Here is an 8998-nt window from a genome sequence, read left to right on the forward strand (position 1 = left end):
TCAGGCACCTCATGAGGGCAGAGGAGGCCAGAAAAAGAAAAGAGGAGTGAGTGAGTGAGGAGGGACCCATGGATGGATAGAGGAAACCGAAGGAACCAGGGTAAATAAAAATCAATGATTAAAAAAAAATTGTTTTTTTTTAATACTTTTTAAAATTTAAATTGGATTTTTTTGATAAAATGCTTTTTGAGGAAAAAATCTATCTAAAGATAGCTATAATTAAGATGCATTATAGCTCAAAGATATCTCATCATGGAATAGAGATTTTAAATTCCAATTCTATAGTATGAGACAATATATTCATGTAATGTTTAAGAAAAGTTTTGTAAAGGAATTCCAATAGTTCACGGATTAGGGACCCAATTTTATGGGGTTCTCGGGGCTTCTGTATAGATTATTTAGGTTAATCTTTCTATCTACCCAGTGGGACTCAGTGCTCAGTCTAGAAGATACCATCAGAGATGCTTAGTTTTGCAGTTCTCAAACTGTGGATTTGTGTCTCCAGAGATAACATGCTTTTTAACAGCAAAAATGTTTTAAAATAAATAATATAGAGAGGGGAGAAATAACGGATCTCAATCCTATTGTCCCTCTGCAAAATTGTGTACACAGAGTAAATCCCTTACCTCTCTCTAAAAGTGCAAAGTTTCAAAACGTTCAATGAACAGAAGATTGTTGGGGGCAGAACAGATCTGGACAAGGAGAAGAAGTCTGGAGATAAATGTGAGAAGGGAAGGACAAGGCCCAAGAACCTCTTAAAGCCAACTGGCAAGGAGGTTATAGAAATGTCCTAATTCTGATTCACCAAAGAATGTCATGTGAAATCTTACATAAAGCCAGGGTCACACTGATCATTAATATCATTGTGAAATGTATGTACAGATACCATATATGGAGTTATGTATATATACTGGGAATACCTTGATACATGATCTAAGAATTCAGAAGTCACCAGCAGAGGGAGAGAGACAAGTTTTCTTTCAGACAAAAGATGTTTATCAGTCTCTCTCTGTTGGATGTAAATTAAGCATTGTAAACTAACACAATGATGCCCCTTTACATACAAAGGTTTAAAGAAATGTGAAGTCAACAAGGCTGCAGCACACTTGAAAAACAATCCATGGGATGGTTATGCCTCCCTTACCCTGCACCTAGGAAGGAAACAGGAAGTCCATTTACGGATTCTCAATCAACCTTGGCTGAAGATGCTGCAAAAGTCTTTGTGTGAAAAACTTCTTTAGACTCCAGGTTAACTTATTACTTAAGTTTAGTCTCTAGAAATCATGTAATTTTGATTTATATGTAACCTTTTGTTCCCAATATCTTTACTGTCTCCTGAATCTGTAATCCTTAATAATAAACTTATTCTTGTTTTCACTATAAAGATATACAAGTGCCGTGATATGTCAGGTGCTGATCCTAAGTTGACTCACACAGGCTAGCGTGTACACTGTTCCATTGAGGATAGCAGACCTGGTATTTCTGTGAGTCTTCAGTGGATAAGGGGCTTGACACTGCAGGGAATGCTTCAAAGGGGCTCAAGGACTGGGGTGCACCTATTGCTAACCTGCAAGGCAAAGTAACGGTTGGCATAGCCCAGAGGTGTGTGCTTGGGTGGCTAATAGACTAGCGGTATCAGGGAGCTTACAATCAGTTAAGCACAAGCAAATGTCCCTCATGCTAGAGCCAGGAGAGTAACAAGGTGATTCTCAGCCCTGGGTACCCCAAGAACCATCAGTGTTGTCCATGGCCCAGGCAACAACAGAACTCAGTCCTTTTACCATGTGGGCCTCTCGCATTTCCCCTGAGATTCCGTGAATATGCAGGGGGCAACTTCACTTTGCAACAAGCTCCTGAAAGAGTCTGGTTTGTTTTAAAGCTCCGAGTTTCGCGCTGATGAAAGATGCCAGCTTACCAACGCTGGAGACTGACTTTACTATTCACCCACTCCACACAGCAGGGGCAGTAAGGCAGGCTTCCACCCGATGCACTGCCAGCATGCCTCCAGCTTGACCTGGAGGAAGCCCCAATAAGGGAGTTCCATCTCCTAGACCAGAGGTGGGCAAACTACAGCCCATGGGCCACATCCAGCCTACAGGACCCTCCTGCCTGGCCCCTCTCCTGTTGTCCCCCCCCCCTCGGCAGCCTCAGCTCACTGCGCCACTGGCACAATGCTCCGGGCGACAGGGCTGTGAGGTCTTACCAGGCAGCGCAGCTGCAGAGCCAGGGGCTTTCGGCGGCACAGCTGTGGCAGCATGGTAAGGGGGGGGGTTGGATAGAGGGCAGTGGAGTTCGGGGTGGTGGTCAGGGGGCGGGTGTGGATATGGGTTGGGGCGGTCAGAGGGCGGGGAACAGGGGGGTTGAATGGAGGCAGGGGTCCGGGGGGGGGGGGGGGGCAGTCAGGAAAGAGTGGGGGTTGGATGGGGCGGTGGGAGGTCTGGGGGCGGTCAGGGAGGGGTGGATGGGGCAGGGAACAGTCGGGGTTGGATAGGGCGAGAGTCCCGGGGGGGGGGGGGGGGATCAGAGGGTGAGAAGAGTGGGGGGATGTTAGCTGGGGGTGGGCCACGCCTGGCTGTTTGGGGAGGCACAGCCTCCCCTAACCGGCCCTCCATACAATTTCAGAAACCCCATGTGGCCCTCAGGGCAAAAAGTTTGCCCGCCCCTGTCCTAGACCCAGCTAGGCATTGCCCTCACAAGGACCCAGTTAGTGTAAGAGGAACAAAATGGAGACCTGTCTCCTAGCAACTTGATTGAGACCTACCAATTTGTTTAATAAAAGCTACCAAACAGCATCAGATGGGGACAACTTTTGGTCCTTAACATCCTTGCCCTAGATTTTGGCAACAAAGACTCCAGTGCTGGTGTGTCTGCCCCACCCCCAAACTCTCAAGCCCATTAAGTCCATCATTATTTTAAATTATCGTTTTCGCCAATATCACTGGAAGATACAAATCTCACTCCCTCCCTCTTGACATTTTCCATTTGGCAAGTAGTGATCCCTATCCTTTCCCCTCCCACCCTACATTTAGAATGGCATTTTAAGATAACTGCTGCTTCATTTTATTTCACTAACAGTCAGGACAGATTTTATATCAGGGCTAGTTATATGAAGACAAAAGCCACTTCCCTTCTGGTCCGCCCCACAAATTCTGGCAGCTACTTGTAGAGGGGGACATGCATTTCAATAGAATGGGGGATGTTTCTTTTAACCCTATGCTGCACTGAGATTTTTTTAAACTGAGTGGAATACTCTGCATCAAGTTATTTTAGGGCAGGCTGCTATTGAGAGTCCTCTTCAGAATGATACAAACACACATAACAGGCAGTAAAAACAAGGACCCATGCCTTGCAGTATTCAGGAAATGCTTGAATGCAAAGAACATCCTCTTCGCAAACCTCTAAAATACTCCAGCAAGTTTAGCACCCCATGTGTCCAGTTGCTCTAGACAAGACTTTGGGTATAGCTACACTTCAATCAGAGCTATCTCTGCAGATGCCGAAACATACCGAGTCTTCCCAGCCTCAAGAGACCTAAACCATGAGTTGGGCACCAACAAGTCTGAGGTTTTTCACACACACACACACACACACACACACACACACACACAGAGGGTTTTTTTTTTTTGCTTTTACACCCACCCACCCGAGGGTTTTTTTTGCGCTTTTACACACACACACACACACACACACACACACAGAGGGATTTTTTTTGCTTTTACACACACACACACACACACACAGAGGGATTTTTTTTGCTTTTACACACACACACACACACACACAGAGGGATTTTTTTTGCTTTTACACACACACACACACACAGAGGGATTTTTTTTGCTTTTACACACACACACACAGAGGGGTTTTTTGCTTTTACACACACGAGGGTGGGGGTTTGGTCTACCTTTTGATGTTTGAACTCCCCTTGCCCACCCCCAGTGCAGGTAAGAGGGAGACACGGAACTGGGCTCCCCCAGGCACCCTGGCGAGGGGACTCTGGGCCCGGCGGCAGGAGCTCTCGGCCCCCATCCGCCGGCCCAGCAATTAAAGCAAATTCGCCCCCTCGCCCCAAAGAGCCTCAGCCCCGCCCCCCGGGAGCTCAGCAGCCCGCAGGGAAGCCGCGCTCCGCCTCACCTCCGCTCCTTCTGCAGCTCTTCCTCGGCCTCCGGGGCGGCCCCAGGGGCTCCTCGCGAGCCTCGGGCGCTGCCCAGGCCGGCTGCGGCAGCGAGGCGGGAAGGAGCAGATCCGCCATCTTCTCGCGGTTGCTCGGAGGTGAGCGCAAGACAGGCCCCGCTTCTCCCCCTCAGCGGCGGCCTGCGTTACTGAGGGGCGAGAGAACGAGAGCGCGCTCCACCTTGCGTAGCTTTGATTGGTTATTCTCCCAGGGGCAGCCGGCCAATCAGAGGGCGCTCACTCCCGCGAGGCCTGGTCGCGGGCAGGCCCGTGCTCTCGGGGCCTGCTGCCGCTGGACAGTCACCCTCTCCCTGCACGACAGACAAGCCCTTCCCTCTGTCCCAACAGACAGGCTGGCCCGAAGCTGGAGCCTCCGCCCTTGTCCACCTCCAACACGCTGGCTGCCATGCAGTCAGCATTTACTTCTTTGCTCCAGTCGTTAGGCTGGCAGATCCTGCTCAACCCACAGAGTCCCACAAATGCTTTCTAGGGTCTGCCTGTAGATTAGCAACAATCTTACTTCTATTACCAAAGGCCTCATGAGACTAAGAGACCATATTGTGATAGCTAGGGAACAGAAAGATGCCTGCCTTAGAGAAGAGTGAGAATAGGCACAGAACTGGCCACCACAAAGCAGCATTGTCTATGCATTCATCATGCTTATAACTAGACCTGGAAACCTCAAAGTACTTTGCTTACACAAACAAGTTTATAGGTGCCCACATCCCAGAAAGGTACGAGAGGGGATAGCAAACTGAATGATACTATTTCATCACTTCCTTTTCATAAAATTCACTCAGTGCAAGGAAGTTGTGGTGTAAGAGAGAGAGAAAAAAAAGTGAAAGGTTACCAAGCAAATTTTCCCATCAGTCAGTGTGGTTTTGAAGGTGAACTAACCCCATTCTTTAGATTTCAGATGAGACAGAAGATTTGGTACAGTGAACTTTCAGGTGCTATTGTGCTTTTTCCTCACTCTCCACTACTGGTACAGCACACAAAAATAAACACAAGTCCTGTCCATGCTACAACTTCTGCCATTGCTAGTGGTAGCAGCATGGGTCCTAAATTTGCAAGTATAACTGCAGTGTTATAGAATAAACATAAAAACAGAACATGCAGCTGTACCAAAACTCAAGACATTTAGATAAGTATTAGACTGCTGTACTGTAAGACTGCCATGTCAGACACATCAATACCCAAGTTCAGGAGAGACAAAGTTGATGTGCTTTTTTTTTTTTTTTAGTAACACATCACTGATTGCTATCAAACCACTTCAGACAGTTGATATGACATAAGATTTTCTATTCCAGATTGCCAGAAACCTGTACCTGTTTCAGAAGGCTAACACCACCCCTACTGTAGTTGATCAAGTTTCATAATTAAGTACCGCACATTGGTAAGGTGTAGCAGCTAGTTTATGAGATAGAAAAGGTGTTATAGAGTTAAGTGCCAAATAACTTAATCCCTAAAATTACAACAAAAAAAGTCTAGAGAAATGTAAGAAAAGATTGACTAAAATTTGACCCAATGCCAATCCAGGGGTAGGATCTAGGGGTGGGAACCTCCCCCCCACACACTATTTTAGGCACCTGAGATTTTTATCATAAATTGGGGATACCATGATCAAAGACAAGCAAGAAGTTGTAACTAAATGTTTTGAGTTTTTCCTTTTCCTGTACAGCAAGCAGTAAATGGGGGTCTTTTTGGTAAATGTCTAGAGAGTGATTCCTCCCTAGGTCAGGCTTCTCTTCTCTTGGTAACTTAAGACCAAAGTATATTATTTCCCCTATCTTCATGTATGAGATAACTAAAACAGTTTATAGATGGGCAAATGACTTTCATCTAAGGATTGGTAGATTCTGTTTGGTATATCATGGATCACAAAATCATTTCTAAACAGGTAGAGCTAAGTGATCTTAACTAAGTCCTATGAAACTGAAATATGTACTTAATTCAATTACTTAGAAGAAGCCTTTTAAAAGTTACTCAACTGAAATAATGTTTCTTATAAACCCACATCACCACTTTCAGGACCACTCCTTAGACAAGCAAATTAATTAACATTAGGAATCTTAAATTCAAAGTAAGTCCCATTAGTTGTTTTCCACAATTAGCTTACTTTCAGTCTGAACAATCTAGTGTTAACTGAAGTTATTAGTTAAGTTAAAACATACAATTTCAATATGCCATTACAATTATTACAAGAACAGTTTAATCCCCTGGGAGTGCTTTTGCAAACATCTCACCAATGATGCTGAAGTCTTGGTGGTATTGCATTGCAGAAGCAGTGCTGGAATAACAAGTTGGTTCTTCTTGATGTTTACCTTTTGTTTGTTTGGAGATGAGATGGAGTGTGGTAAGTTGGTATCTGAATTCAGAAATATTTATACTCTTCTTCCATAGTCTCACTGAAGGTGGAGTCTCTCTTTAGTCTCTCTTTCAGGGGCTTGACAGGATCCAAATATCAGCTGCTGTTACTTTTACTGGCTCAACACCTTTATAGGATGGTCCTAGTAGCATCTTCAGTTCATGAATATGCAACCTGCTAATACATACAAAGTTATAAATCTTCAATATCCTGGTCATATTGCTGGTCTCTCTGATGGAAAACAGTGCCATTTACAGTCAACTATTTAGTTCATTTGGAGATATTTATTCATCAAGGTTTAATACCTGAATTTATTTCAAATTACTCCAAAACACATTTCTATTTAAAATTTGCTCTGCTTTTAAGTAGTCATTTTAAATTTTGGTAATTCTTAAACCGAGTCAAAGGCAGCGTAGTCTAAATACTTGAAGATGTGGTTCTTTTTTCAGACGTTGGTAAGAAAGTTTCTTAAGCACTACCAGATACCTAATTAATTCCCCAATTAATATAAACATTCTATAGTCAAATAGCTTCTTGTAGTAGTAACCAGTTATAACAAGGTCACTTGATTTTATATTCGTACATGAATAGTGAGATGTTATGTAACAGTACTATAAGAAAGTTACTGCATCATATATTTGCGTATAGATACAAAGTGTTTGCAAATGACCATCACAAAAGGAACTTATACCACCTTAGGCATTTAAGGAATTAGAAAGGTTCTCGCCACTATAGTGGAAACATGTAGAAGTAATCAACATAATTCCCACTTTTATGCATTTCCTTAACATTAAACAGAGTTTAGAGTGCCTATATATATATATATATATATATAAAAAACCACCTTTCAACTAGAGTATGTCTAGCATTCTTTGTGCAAGGTTAAAACTGAAGTGTCTTTCTGGAGAAAGGGGTGATAAAAGATTCCTGGCCTAGCTTCTGTGGCCTTGATAAACCAGGTGCTCATATCCCTTAAAGAGAGGTGTCCTGCTCTTTGAGAAGACACTCCTGTTGGCTATTTTACTTTTAACCAAACAGTTCCCAACATTACTAATCTACAGTAGCTTCACCCACAATTCACAATTAAAAAGTTCTTACCAAATGCTATGCAAGGCAGTGGTCACATTTATATTGCTAGAAAGATGCTTAAAACAAAAAATAGGTACAGTATTACAGCAAAACAGAAGAGTGGTAAAGGCAAAGTGTTATTTGAAAAGATGGCCCCAAAACACTGCTCTTCTGTACCAAGGTGGACACAGCAATACCAATCTATAGAGCTTCCATATTATAATGGAAAGAACTATTCTTTTTACAGAAGACACTAGTCAGACTTATGGACTTATTTCACACACAGAACATTTCCAGCTAAAGAGGTAGTGTTGCCTAGTGGACAGCTCTGGTTTCTATTCCCAATTAGCCAGTAGCCTGCTGGGTGACCTTGGGCAAGTTATTTCACCTCTGATCTCCTTTGTAAAGGATTTTGAAATCTACTGATAAAAGCTCTATGTAAGAGCTAGGGCTTATTATATACCCTCCCTCTAATTACTCAGTTAGTATAATCACAGTAGAGAATATCCATTTGATAAATGCTTCAGCAAACACTCAACTGTGGTAAGTATGGTATGGCCAGCCTGAAAACAAAGGTGGCATGATAATTCATTAACAATGAATCAATTGTTCAAATCAAATTTGTATTTGCAAAAATTGTACTGGTTAGCCAGGTCTGTGGGCAGGTGCTTTGCAAGCTAATGTACCCTCCTGCTGAGGACTGGTATTATGTGGAGTCCTTTATTTCCTCCTCACATGGCTGTCAATACCCTAAAATCCTGACTTGCAACAGCCAATGCTGTCCGAGCCCTATGCCTCTCCTAAGCATCCTGTCAATTGTAAAGTGGTTTTGCGATATGCACAAAAACACAGAGCTGTGCAGAGACAAGACTTTTTACTCTGATTTAAGCTAAACAGAAACACAGGTTTTCACTGAACAGGCACTGTAGTAACTGAATGTGTCACTAGCACATTTCCAGTGGTTTCAGAAGGCTAGTTAAAATTTGTAGTCCAAGACCATTATTAAAACTATTAAAACCCATTAAAAAAAAATAAAATAAAAAAAATCTACACATATCTCCGATGGGCAATTCGTTCGGGGTAGGTGTCCTGCACAGTAAGTGCTATTGCCATCCAGCCTAGCCCCTTCAATAGAAGTTAGTTTGTACACAAGACAGCCCTGCTAACAGGTAAGAAATTATCTTGCAGGTGTCACTATTCTGCTATTTGCTTCAGCTGTAATACTGCTGCTGAGCTTGTAGAATTCTTCTGCTATACAGAAAGATTGACGCTCCCTTCTGCGATCATTGCTTTATTTCTCAGGCCAGCCTGAAGCGTGCACACTCACAGCAACAACATGTATGCAGAATTTGGATGGAGGAAGAAAACAGGAATGAAACTTCTGCACAG

General features: G+C 43.4%; 1 protein-coding gene across 6 annotated transcripts in view; it reads right to left on the minus strand.

The window, feature by feature from the left end:
• The window catches only part of TREH (trehalase), a 53740-nt gene extending 44778 nt beyond the window's left edge, over nucleotides 1–8962 (minus strand). For all 6 annotated transcript variants that reach the window (XR_012155893.1, XM_073320589.1, XM_073320584.1 and 3 more), the window contains exon 1: nucleotides 6498–8962. The gene's annotated coding sequence lies outside the window, so the exon portion shown is untranslated. The remainder of the gene's footprint in view (nucleotides 1–6497) is intronic.
• Between the last annotated feature and the right edge of the window lie 36 nt (nucleotides 8963–8998).

The sequence above is a fragment of the Lepidochelys kempii genome, chromosome 22 (assembly GCF_965140265.1).
Source record: "Lepidochelys kempii isolate rLepKem1 chromosome 22, rLepKem1.hap2, whole genome shotgun sequence".
NCBI classification, from domain to species: Eukaryota; Metazoa; Chordata; order Testudines; family Cheloniidae; genus Lepidochelys; species Lepidochelys kempii.